This window comes from Lathamus discolor, unplaced genomic scaffold (genome assembly GCF_037157495.1).
Source record: "Lathamus discolor isolate bLatDis1 unplaced genomic scaffold, bLatDis1.hap1 Scaffold_83, whole genome shotgun sequence".
Lineage (NCBI taxonomy): Eukaryota > Metazoa > Chordata > Aves > Psittaciformes > Psittacidae > Lathamus > Lathamus discolor.
Window position 1 is genome coordinate 315,485 of NW_027069393.1, and position 13,839 is coordinate 329,323.

Here is a 13,839-nt window from a genome sequence, read left to right on the forward strand (position 1 = left end):
CGGGGCTCTCCGCCGAGACGCGGGGCTCTCCGCCGAAAAACAAAGTTCAGCAGTAAAAGACGGGCTCTCGACCGAGACGCGGGCCTCTCCACCGAGACGCGGGGCTCTCCGCCGAGACGCGGGCCTCTCCGCCGAGACGCGGGCCTCTCCGCCGAGACGCGGGCCTCTCCACCGAGACGCGGGCCTCTCCACCGAGACGCGGGCCTCTCCACCGAGACGCGGGCCTCTCCACCGAGACGCGGGCCTCTCCACCGAGACGCGGGCCTCTCCACCGAGACGCGGGCCTCTCCACCGAGACGCGGGCCTCTCCACCGAGACGACACTCACTGCACCTAAACATGCTTAACAACCACCTGCACCCATATATGAGACAGCAACTTAAGGGCTGCCACACTAACTCTCACATGTTCTTTCCCAATACAAAACAACACCCTCACAGCCTGCCATCATGAATTCTCAGCAACTAAATTAGCTGAAGCCTCAAAATTACTGTGTCAGAAAACCCCATACCTTTGATCAACCACCACTCAAACATAGGCAGTGATGCACATTGCCTCATGGACTGGCTGAAAGCACTAAAAAAAGCCACCCTGGGGGAGTAAAAGAATAAAAGAGTCCCCTGTCTGTGACTGTTGCTTCTAAGCATCTCAAGACCTGAAAGGAAAAAATACTTGAAATCTACAACCCACGTCCCATGCATAGAGATAACTCCTAAGACTAGAAATGCCCACACACGCTTCCATGCATCTACACATACTCGCAGGCATGCCAAATGCATCACCCTGCCGCCTGCCTCACAAGCATAAACTCCAGCTCCGCTTGTTCCTGACACACCTACCCCAGCCTCGCGGGAATACATCTGTGGGAACAAGGTTTCAAGGAACATCCTAAACACCCTGCTGCGAAAAACCAGATCCCTTCACCGACCGCTACTCAAACATAGGCTATGACAAAGGTTAACTGTCCATTCACAGAGATCATGACAGGTAAACAGCTACACTGTGATTATAAAAACCCACCACATAGGTTCAAAAGTTCAATAATCACAGATGAGAGAAAACCAGAGACAAACAGAACTGCCAACTACTTTATTAACATAGGAAACTATTGAGATCGTCAAGGATACTTCTCATGGCTGCTTATCTTACCAACCCCAAGGACCCCGTGAAGACCACCAGCAAACCAGCTCCAAGAATCATCATGGCCATGCAAGGTGGCAGGCTCAACCTCAGCGGGCGTCCCCGCGCAGGCAATGTTCACCTGGGTGGGATGAGCTGCTGCCTCCCTCACATAGCATGAGGCTTGGGCTTCCGTACTCACAAACAGGCACACTCATTGCGACGCAGGGGGGCCAGCCCACGTCGCAAGAAGTGGCCAACAATATCTAGGAAGGTCTGCAAGGCTCAGGACTTTCCCAGGCAGTTCGAAAGCACAACTTCCTGGGTAGGAAACAAAGCTGGACTTGTCTTGAAACAGCCAAAACACCACTCTCTACGAGGGGCCAAAGACAACAACAGCACTTGCCCACCCTTGTGTGTTTCACCACGGACCATTACCTATTGTCCCGGACGCAACACCCCAGACTTAAGCCCCACAAATGGCACCTTTTCATCCTGGCATTTAACTCCGAGGCACTACCTGCACTAGAGCTGACCATTTACCTCCCAGCCACCTCCAACTGTGTCCTCAGACATTCTGGCTCAAATACTACATTGGAATGCTACATCTCAAACCCCTTCCTGCCATTCTGACCTTGTATCCCACGCCCTCGCCTCCTGCGAGAGGCCCTCTACTTAGCGTGCGTAGTGCCATGCGTCTCAAGGCGGCCTCACTGCTCAGAACTCCCACAGCAGACTCCTGCAATGTTGCTGCCATTGCCAAGTTCCTCTTCATCATCTGCCAGAAACAAACAAAGAAAGGGGAACACGTTGTGCTGGCCATCATCTCCAGCATCCCAGCCATCCAGCCCAGCCTCTTCCTTACCAACCGTCTGCTTCCGCCCAAGCTCCTCAACACTGTGCTCACCTGTCCCAAAGCGATTCCAGACTCTGACACCAGGCCTCTCCTCACCTACGTGCCCTAGGAGGGCAACAGGAGCCAATGACCATGGTTCTTGCAAAAGTGACTGACTCCACAATCCTTCCGCTTACCTCCCCGACTCGCCTCAAGCACTCATGCGACTCCCAACCTAGAGGGCAAGACCTGCATTACCAAACACAAATACTGAACCCCTTTCCCACGTTCTTCTCGACTCGAAGCTAACACACACACACACACACACAAACCCCTTAACTCCTCACAGCCCTCCTCTGTTGGCACCTTCACCTCTCCCGAGTTACCTGCGGCACCTGAAACACAAACGGAAAGAGACAAACGCCGAGAGAGGGTTCAAAGATGCACCCTTCCCTCAGCAAGTCCCATCTCCCTCTCCTGTCACTCTGCTGCTCGTCCGCTGGCCTTTGCACGTCTTCCGTTCTCTTCTTCGAGCCCATGCACCCCCTGCAGAACACAACATTAACAGCTGGTTTTAATTTCACAAAAACTACAAGGCACTCCATCAGGTGCTGCTTCACTCTGCTAAGCATAGCTCAACTAGTCCAAGTCAGCTCTGGGGCACAGACCTCGCTGCGCTCCTCGCTCCACACCTCCAAATTAGAAAACGCACAGCAAGTCATAAGCCAGCCAGGAGAGTAAGCTGGAACTTCCTTCTGACACCATGATGTTACCCACCTGGTACCATCACTCCGCTCAACCCTCCTACATCAGCCTCTCACACGTGGCTGTCCATCTCGCCATCTGCAAGAACAACCTGGCATCATTCACCGCAACGCTAAGCAAAACCTCAGTCTGCCTCTAAGTCTCAGGCCAGACTCACACCGACACTTAGGTTGACATGCATGCACAGACTGACATTCAGACACTCTCAACACAGACCCTCACACCCTCTGGCTCAGACACTAACTCCACGTAATACTACCACACCCACTCCCAAGCAGACTCTCTCACCCTGACTCATTCATTACAAGCTTACTCCCAGAGCTCTTCTGTCCAGTCACAAAGATCATCAAGAGTATTCAGCTACACTGCTATTATAAAAACCAACCACCTACGTTCCAGAGCTCAAGTGTCGTGAAAGGAAGACTTGGACGACTCAATATGAGTTACCAGCAAGCTTCGTTCATTGGGCTTCTACCTTCGGTTAATGTAACAGTGAATATGCAAATACTAGGCACTTGATTGGTTCTGGCACAAATAAGTCATTGTGTAAGCTCTGTATTTTTGCAGCTACACAGTGCACCCCCCCACCATCCTCCTTCTCATGCACTTATCACTTAGTGGCCTTGGCTGTGATTGGTCATAGTATGTTGTTGTTTGCCCGTGTCCTTCAGTTCCTCATTATCTGGTGTGAGAAGTCTGCACCATGTTCTACACAGATGTCTTGTTTCAGCTCATTGATGGGAACGTGACCTTTTGACCTTTTTCGACAAGCCAATCCTCCACAATTCCCCCTTTTTCTTTATAAAGGGATAAGGACTGAGTCAGGAGTCGTTGTAAACAAGCAGAACAACATTGCAAAGCATAACAAAGTAACAAACCCCCCATAATTATGAGACCTATAACAGTGAAGCAGCTTGTAAAGTAAATGTATATCCAGCTCTATGAACTGAAACTTCTAAAATCAGCTAAATATTTCTGAAGCGCTATAAGCGGGTTACATAAAAGATAATTTGACAGACTATACAAAAAGTCTTTGTTTCAGCTAACTCTGGCGAAGATGACTTATAGACTGACAACCACCACAATACAATTCTACTGTAGGGTCACACTGATGACAAAAACTACAGAGTTATTGAAGCACTTGTTGTATCACCAATCTCAGTTGTACCACTATATGCCTGTGGCCATGGACCGGATCTAGGAGGGCGACTGTGCTCAACGAAAGCTCTGTGTTGATTAAGGAGTTAAGTTCTTCTATTAGTGGCTGTAGCGCTCGGCGCAAGCAACGCTCCTCCCGGGCCTGCGAGTCAGGGTCCATACACTAGCTCGGAGACGCCGTCACTGGAGCTTCTGCAACAGCCGGTCTTAGTCACTTGGATGGTACCCACAAGGGTCCTGCAGGAGCAGAATCACAGGCGTAACCACGCCCAGATATATTACTTCTGCCGGTCCCTGCCACAAATCTGTATTAGGATCTCGATAGTACGCCTTAAAAGAAGGCTTTATCTTCTGTTTGTACAAAGTGCTTAATAACCGCTGGAGTTTGTTCATCACCAAAGATGCATAAATAATTTAACGTAATTTCACCCATATAATCAGCATCGATGACACCTGGAACAATTAATGGTCCTTTCAACGCAGATGATGATCTCCCCAGTAGCAAGGCTAGTCTCATAGATTCTTTTAACAATTCTGGACCTAGCTGGACTTGAGCCTCCTTAGTGGAGAACTGTCCAGTTCCCATCAGGTGTTGTAATTGCACCCCAATCAGGGGATCTCCCTGGCCTCGCTGAACTGCAACTGCCTCTCGACAGGTTTTCTGCCAATACATGTTCCACAACAACAACTGCGAAGGGGTGAGGATCAATTTCACAATACTTTTAATATAACAGCAAATCTGTTCCCCAAATATATGACAACATTTGCCTAGTGGGTTCAAACTGAATGACTGTAGAAATAACAGTTTGCCTTAACTGAGATAGCAATTTCCAATTTAAGGGAGACATTTCAGCATTTACTGCCTGACCTTGAGCATTAATCTGGTACTTAACAGGAAAGGCGAGAATCTTTTCCTGCATCAAAATCATTGTTGAGAGAGCCTCTCTCTGAATAGATTTCCAGTCTATCACCTGGATTCGCATTTGTTTACCTGTGCTCTGCAACTTGACCTTCCTTTCTTCTCTCCCCCCCCCTTTTTTTTTTTTTTTTGAAGTTGTTCACTCTGCTTTGCACTGCTACACACAGTAGCCTGCTCGGCAGCAGCTACAGCTGCCTGCCTGCTTCAGCAGCAGCCATAAATACCTGTCAGCAACCACACTTTTGCATTAACCCTTTCTTGCCTGAAATGTTAAACCACTACCTGTTAAAAACTTTAGCATGAACACAATAACACAAAAAAAAATACATAGAATACCATCTGCCCTCATCACACACACACACATACATATGCATATGGGATCCCACAAGCACATTTCACACAACTACAATATTTGAAACACAAAATTCAATCATTACTCGCACTACACAGTCCCACGTACAGAACGTGGCACAAGGACCCTGTGAAGACTAACAGGAAACCAGCTCCAACAAGCATCATCGCAGTGTGAGGTGGCAGGCTCAGCACTAGTGAGCGTCCCCGCAGAGGATCTGCCTCCCTCACATCGCATGAGGCTTGGGCTTTTATACTGACCAAAATGCACACTCATTCTGACACAGGTGGCCAGTCCATGTCAGAAGAAGTGTCCAGCAATATCTATAAAGGTTTCCAAGCATCAATAGAATCATAGACATATTTGCTAACTTCTAGTACATGAGTATCACAGGCAGACTGTATCAAATGAGTTGTATATGGGACCCCAAATCCACGGTCTGTCACAGTTCGCCACAGTCCGCCCGATACCCCTGATAAGGGCATACGAGAGACCTTCCCACCGCGGGTCTTGATCCTGCACATACATCATAGGGAAAGCGCACAATACATCTGCATCCCACACCCATCTCGCTTCTCCCTTTACAGCTGTTCATTTATCATGAGGATCTGGGGAATATAAGTTAGGCTTCTTTTCCAGCTCCATGTCAAAAGGATCATCCAGGTCAGCATCAGAATTAACAGGCGTCAGAACTTCAGGAGCAGTAACAGCAGCCTGATGAGCACACACAGGTTCTTTCTTGGGGTCAGTAGGGTCCGGGTCAAAAGACTGTCTTCATCTCTGTCCTCAGTCTTTGCAGACGCGGCAGCAACTGGCAGAGGCTCAGGGGTGGCCAGGGGTGGGGGGAAGCAATATGGGGGGCTACTTGTGTCATCACGTGGGTCCCCCTCGTGTTCTGTCCTCCGTTTCCCTGTAGTCTTCGGCAAGCGGCAGGGCAGTGTGCAGCAGATTGGCATTGAGGACACCAGATTGCTCCGGCGGGGCAGTTTCGCCGGAGGTGGCCCTGCTGGCTGCATCAGAAGCAGCAGACTCTCAGAGCTTTTTGCTGGTACTGGTTGGCTGGGTGAGTTGAGAGGAGCGAGGGCTGCGAACACTTGGGTTTGGGATGTTTCTGCTTGTGCTTTCAATCCCTCTCCTAATTCTTTGATGGCATTCACTAACATAGCCTGATTACCGGTAGGGACTTGCGCAGCACGTTCTATTAACTCCTCAACACTCCAATTCCCTGGCAGTGTCACTATAAGATTTTGAACAACGCTGTTCCCGTTTTGCAAGACATACTGCTTTAAGGTAGCTCCTTGCATATATTCCGGCACCCCAGCTGATTTTATGACTGCGGCTACTCTGTCTACAAAGGAACCTAGTAACTCGTCCTGGCCCTGCCTCAGGGACATATCGGAGGGCAATCCACCAGGGGCCTTAATTCGATCTATGGCGCGCCAGGCCATGGCCATTTTCTCCCTGATTTTATCAGGCCCTAAGAGGGCCTGCACCTCTGTACGTAGAAAAGGACCCAACCCCATCAGCTCGGGGCTGGTCAGCCCGTATAAAGGATTCCCGGGGTGGCGTTGTTCGGCCACTGATTCTTGGCAAAATACTTACCAGTGTGCGTTAAATAACAACTGCTGATGTGGGGTTAATATGAGGCGGGTGAGACTCTTGACATCATTGGGGAGTAACAACCCCCCCCCAGATATAATCCAACATTTGTTTAGCAGGCTCCCCCTGAATACCACATTCGCTCACTGTCGCTCGCAGCTGCGACAGCAATTTCCAATCTAACGGTGTGATACTAGCTGTAAGGCCACCCTGAGGCCCCTGCTGATAGGTCACCGGGAATGCCTGTAACATATCAGCGGCAGCCTCAAGATCCCCCTCCTGGGCAGCCTGTGCTGCTATCTTTTTCCATGTACGTTCATGATCAATACCCATGCCCTTGTTGCCAACTTGCAGGTTTCCCTCCTCCACCAGCTCACCCACATCCCCAGATTCTGCGCTCCCGGGGGGCAGCTTTTCAGCCAGACCCCGGGAAGCAAGGACCGAGGAGGAGGGAGAGCCGGTGGGCGGTTTTTCAGCCGGACCCCAGGAAACAAGGACCGGGGGGGCGGTGGGCGGTATATAAACCGTATTGGTGAGGGGCAGCAAGGGCCACGGGTCACCCACCCCCCCCCACCCCGAGGTGTTAGAGGAGACAGCGCCTAACTGCTCAGTGACAGCTTTCGCCGCCTTCTGCTCGGCACGGTGCTGATCTAACGCGTTAGCAACTACCCGCCAGGTTTTTCCCAAATGTTTTGCCGTTTTATCACCGTCAAGGGTGGCTACCCACAGCTTATCTCCTAGTTTCTGCCACTCGTCATGGTCAAAGATCGTATTTGGGTCGAGGAAACAACCTTTCGCTACTCCATAAGTTATCACTCCTGCTAATTCCCTCTTTAACTCCTTCTCCTTAATACCACGCTTTTCTAAAAAGCAATTTAATAAATTCAGGGCAGCTTGCCTCTCCATACCCCCTTTTAAGGTACTCGTGCTCCGTTGCCCTACGGGGCTTCGGCTGCTCCTCCTCCTTGGTGCAACGCTGCCAATGCAGCCACTGCAAGTCCGGCGGTGCCCAGATCTATATGGTAGTCCTTTCGCGTGATGTGCCGCTTTGACCCTCCGGGCCAAGATCGGAGCCAAGTGCCACTTTTTCACGGCCGTGGTGTCGGTACCCTCCGCTCCATGTTCAAATCACGTCGGGGTCACCATTTGTCGTGAAAGGAAGACTTGGACGACTCGATATGAGTTACCAGCAAGCTTCGTTTGGGCTTCTACCTTCGGTTAATATAACTGAATATGCAAATACTAGGCACTTGATTGGTTCTGGCACAAATAAGGCATTGTGAAAGCTCTATATTTTTGCAGCTACACCATGCACCCCCCCACCATCCTCCTTCTCATGCACTTATCACTTAGTGGCCTTGGCTGTGATTGGTCATAGTATGTTGCTATTTGCCGGTGTCCTTCAGTTCCTCATTATCTGGCATGAGAGGTTTGCACCACGTTCTACACAGATGTCTTGTTTCAGCTCGTTGACGGGAACGTGACCTTTTGACCTTTTTCGACAAGCCAATCCTCCACACTCAAGAACTCCAGGTCAGAGAAAACCAGAGACAAACAGAACTCCCAACTACTTTATTAATATAGGAAACTATAGAGATCGTCAAGGATACTTCTCATGGCTGCTTATCTTACCAACCCCAAGGACCCCGTGAAGACCACCAGCAAACCAGCTCCAAGAATCATCATGGCCATGCGAGGTGGCACGCTCAACCTTAGCGAGCGTCCCCACGCAGGCATTGTTCACCTGGGTGGGATGAACTGCTGCCTCCCTCACATAGCATGAGGCTTGGGCTTTCATGCTCACCAAAATGCATGCTCATTGCGACACAGGGGCCCAGCCCACGTCGCAAGAAGTGGCCAACAATATCTAGGAAGGTCTGCAAGGCTCAGGACTTTCCCAGGCAGTTCGAAAGCACAACTTCCTGGGTAGGAAACAAAGCTGGACTTGTCTTGAAACAGCCAAAACACCACTCTCTACGAGGGGCCAAAGACAACAACAGCACTTGCCCACCCTTGTGTGTTTCACCACGGAACATTACCTATTTTCCCTGACACAACACCCCAGACTTAAGCCCCACAAATGGCACCTTTTCATCCTGGAATTTAACTCTGAGCCACTACTTTCACTAAAGCTGACCACTCCCCTCCCAGGCACCTCTAAGTGTGTTCTCAGACATTCAGACATTCTGGCTCAGATACTACATAGCAACACCACGTTTCAAACCTCTTCCTGCCATTCTGACACTGTCCCCCACCCTCGCCTCCTGCAGGAGCCCCTCTACTTAGCATGCATATTGCCATGCATCTTGAGGCAGCCTCACTGCTCAGAACTCCCACAGCAGACTCCTGCAGTGTTGCAGCCGTTGCCAAGTTCCTCTTCATCTACCAGAAACAAAGGGGAACATGCCGCGCTGGTTGTCATTTCCACCACCCAGCCATTGAGCTCTGCCTGTTTCTTACCAACCCTCAGCCTCCTTCAAAGCTCCTGAACACTGTCCTCGTATGTCCCAAAGAGATTCCTGTGTCTGACACCTGGCCTCTCCTGCCTTCCATGACCTAGGAGTGCAACAGATGCAAGTGACTATGGTTCTCGCAAAAGTGAATGACTCCACAATCCTTCTTATCTCCCTGACTCACCTCAAGCATTCATTCAGCTCCAAAGGTCGAGGGCAAGACCTGCAATACCAAACACAAATACTGAACCCCTTTGCCATGCTCTTCTCAACACTGAGCTGCCGCACTCACGCACAAGCTTCTTACCTCCTCATAGCTGGAAAAGCAACCTGGAGCAACACCCCAGAAGACTACTGATGAGGCGACTGAAACAGAAGCTCTACTCTGTTTATGCTTATAAATAGTGAAAAGAAATGCCTGATACATTTTTTAAACAACCAACAGAAGCAGTCAGGATATAAAAGATACGATCCGAAAAGCAGACTTCGTACCTTTACTTCAAGCAGTGATGTGGAAGCTCCAATGCATATCACAAGGCAATGCATGCAATAAAACAGTTAAGTTGTACTAACCTGCCCACTGTAAAATAAGGTTATAAAATAGCCCACTTTTTTTTCTTCCTCCCCATGGTACATTCTGAACCCATTCCTGCTAACCTGATGTTGTTCCCCACACCTCTACTGCCCAAAACTTGCCTTTTTGCTTTGTTTTCTGTAGTGCTATAGGTCTCAAACCTGAGCTATTGGTCAACTCCCATACTAGACACTTGGGTACTTACTGCATCCACCCAATTACTTTTCATTATCTGCAATAACAGTGGTAAGAAGAGAAAGAAAAAAAGAAAAACCAAAAATGCAGCTAAACAACAGTCTATAGACAGAGAAATAGAGGAAAATGCCCTGAAGTATTAGTTACCTGCAGACTATAAGGAACAAACTCCTTCTACATTTTAAACTTTTAAAATGAGAAATACACAAGCTGAAAAGTACTCTTTAACCTCTCCCTGCCAAAAAAACCACCAGTTTTTTAACAGCTTTTGCATCCCAAAACAACACTGAAATTATGCTTTGGTCTTCTTCAAATCCAAGCATACAACTTAGTTTTTAAAAGAGCACAGACACAAAGGCATCCTTAAGAAAAACTCCTAGCCACCTAACTGGTATGTTTTTGCAGTAACCCCAACCATGACCATTATATACGAAATTAAACAGAAACAAAAAACAAGCAATGAGAACATACACTAAAAACAATCTTGGCCATAACTTCTCTGACTGAGAACAACTAAAAAAATCTGCTTAGTTCAACACCACCAATAAAAACAGCACCTCAAAGAAAACCACAACACAAAAAAGTTTATTGGTACATGCACATATAAATACTAAAGTAGCTTACAACACTTAGCTCAAAAAAAAACATTTCAAAGAACAAAAGCAGAAACAAAACACAAAGAATCAAAATCACAAAACACACCAAACACCTTACCTTCAAAAGAGACAAACCCTAAAGATGCACCTTGTTAGGAAGCTGTGCCTTATATACCCCAGGCCCTACCCACAACCCCTCCCTCAATGCCCTGGCTCAGGGGTGGGACAAACCAGCAGCTGAGATAAAAACAGCCTGACAAGGTACACCTGTGTCTTTTTTTTTTTCTGGGTTTGGTTTCGTGGCTGCTCTCTGGCTTTAACTTTTTGGCTTTCTTTTTCGGGCTTAGATTTACATTCAAAAGTCACACACTGCACAGCTTCACTCTAAAGCAGCTAGACTCAGAATTACATTTGGTTTCAGACCATGTAGGGTTTTTCTGTCTCAGATTCTGGGGCTCAGACTTACAAAGGCTTACTTCCACACAGACTGGCTCAGATTCATGTATTTAAACTGCACAGACACTAAAGCTCAGACTTAGGCTCATATTTACTTAGGCTCAATCTGGTATTGACTGACTCACACATCCACGCAAACCTCAGACTGAGATCTAACGCAGACTCCCTGGCTCAGACTCACTCTGATAATGGGAGGAAATGGTGGAGAGTGATAGGCGACCAATGTTAGGTATCGGCTCCTCTGGGACCCCCTCAGAGCCACTCGTGTCCCTATGGGGGACCCACCCCCTTCAGATGGCTTCGGCTCTGCTCGGTTCCCTTCAGGCAGGGCCGCCCCTTTGGGATCCTCCGGCTCCTCTGGTTCCCTTTGTAACAGCAGCCCCGCCCCAACGGGACTACCCCTCTGCCGCTGCCAGGCTGCACCTGACCCCCTAGGTGCCCGGTTCTTCGGTTACTGCCCTAGCGGAGCCATGCCGTGCCGTAAAGAGCCGTGCTGTGCCGAGCAGTGCGGAGTTGTGCCCAGTTATGGAGGGTAAGGGGAGGACATGGATGGTGATAGCCGGGCAATGTTAGGTGTCGACTACTCTGGGACCCCCTCAGAGCCACTAGGGTCCCTTTGGGCGGCTCTGCTTCCATCCTGTGGATTCGGCATCACTCGGCTCCATTCCGGCAGCTCTGACCCTTCGGAAGGCTTCGGCTCCTCTCGGGTCCCATCGGTCGGCTCCGCCCCTTTGGGCTGCTTCAGCTCCGCTCGGTTCCCTTCGTGACAGCAGAACCCTCCCCGCCGCGACTCCCCCCCTCCTGCTGCCAGGCTGCCCCAGACCCCCTCTGTGCCCCGATTCCTCGGTTCTCCCCCGTGCGGAGCAGAGCTTTGCCGAGTTGTGCGCAGTTGTGGAGGGTAATGGGAAGAAATGGAGGGTGATTCGCGGACAGTTAGGTGTCTGTTCCTCTGGGACCCCCTCGGAGCCACTCGGGTCCCTTCGGGGTACCCGCATCCTTCCGGTGGCTTCGGCTCCGCTAGGTTCCCTTCGGGCGGCCCCCTCCCTTTGGGCTGCTTTGGCTCTGCTTGGTTCCCTTCGTGACAGCAGCCCCGCCCAGCCGCGACTACCCCCCTGCCGCTGCTGGGTTGCCCCAGACTCCCTCGGTGACGGGGTTTTACGGTTCTCCCCCTGGCAGAGCCGAACATTGCCGAGCCGAGCCCTGCCGTGCCGTGCTGAGTTGTGCGCAGTTATGGATGGTAAAGGGAGGAAATGGAGAGTGATAGGCTGGCAATGTTAGGTGTCGGCTTCTCTTGGACCCCCTCGGAGCCACTCAGGTCCCTTCGGGTGGCCACGCCCCCCCTTCAGGTGGCTTCGGCTCCGCTCGGTTCCCTTCGGGCGGCTCCCTCCCTTTAGGCTGCTTCGGCTTGCCGAGCCAAACTTTGCCGAGCCGAGCCCTGCCGAGCCGTGACGAGCCGTGCCGAGGTGGGCGCAATTACGGAGGGCAATGGGAGGAAATGGAGGGTGATAAGCGGGCAATGTTAGGTGTCGGCTCCTCTGTGACCCTCTCGAAGCCACTCGGGCCCTTCGGGGGAGCCGCCTCCTTCGGCTAGCTTCGGCTCCGCTGGGCTCCATTCCGCTGGCACGGCCCCATTCGGGAGGCTCCGGCTCCGCCCCTTTGGGCTGCTTCAGCTCCGCTCAGTTCCCTTCGTGGCAGCAGCCCCTCCGCGCCGCGACTCCCCCTCTCCCGATGCCGGGCTGCTCCAGACACCCTCGGTAACCCGGTTTCTCAGTTCTCCGAACTGAGCCGAGCCGAGCCGTGCCGTGCCGAGCCAAGCCGTCTTATGTGGAGCCGAAACATACCGAGTTGTGCCCAGTTATGCAGGGTAATGAGAGGAAATGGAGGGTGATAGGCGGGCAATGTTAGGTGTCGGCTCCTCTGGGACCCCCTCGGAGCCACTCGAGTCCATTCGGGTGGCCCTGCCCTCTTCGGGTGGTGTCGGCTCCGCTCGGTTCCCTTCGGGCGGCTCCCTCCCTTTGGGCTGCTTTGGCTCCTCTCGATTCCCATTGTGAACAGCAGCCCCACCAGGCCGCGACTACCCCCCTGCCGCTGCCGGCTGCCCCTGATGCCCTCAGTGCCGCGGTTCTTCGGTTCTACCCCTGGCAGAGCCGAGCTTTGCCGACCTGAGCCGTGCCAAGCCGAGCCAAGTCTTGCCGTGCCGAGTTGTCCGAAGTTATGGAGGGTAATGGGAGGAAATGGAGGGTGACAGGCGGGCAATGTTAGATGTCGACTCCTCTGAGACCCTCTCGGAGCCACTCGGGCCCTTCGGGGGACCAGCCCCCTTCGGGTGGTGTCGGCTCCGCTCGGTTCCCTTCGTGGCAGCAGCCCCTCCTCGCTGCAACTCCCCCCCTCCCACTGCCGGGCTGCTCCAGACCCCCTCGGTGTCCTGGTTCCTCTGTTCTCCGCCGTGCGGATCCGAGGTTTGCCGAGCCAAGCCGAGTCATGCCGAGCCGAGCCGAGTCATGCTGTGCCGAGCCGAGTCGTGCCGTGCCGAGCCGAGCCGTGCCGTCTCGTGCGGAGCCAAACCGTGCCGAGTTGTGCCCAGTTATGCAGGGTAAGGGGAGGAAATGGAGGGTGATAGGCGGGCTATGTTAGGTGTCGGCTCCTCTGGGACACCCTCGGAGCCACTCGGGATCCTTCGGGGGACCCGCCCCCTTCGGGTAGCTTCGACTCCGATCAGCTCCATTCTGGAGACTTTTCCTCCTTCGGGAGGCTTCGGCTCCACTTGGGCCCCTTATAAGTCTTCGGCTCTGCTCGGGTCCCTTCCGGAGTCTTCGGCT

At 51.6% G+C, this 13,839-nt stretch overlaps 1 long non-coding RNA gene across 1 annotated transcript; it reads right to left on the reverse strand.

The window, feature by feature from the left end:
• Positions 1-2,153: 2,153 nt before the first annotated feature.
• LOC136007022 (uncharacterized) lies at positions 2,154-7,824 on the reverse strand. The gene is made up of 4 exons (XR_010609433.1): positions 7,655-7,824; positions 2,731-2,796; positions 2,340-2,499; positions 2,154-2,188 (listed from the first exon to the last, which is right to left on the reverse strand). It is a non-coding gene; the product is annotated as an uncharacterized LOC136007022 (long non-coding RNA).
• Positions 7,825-13,839: the final 6,015 nt, after the last annotated feature.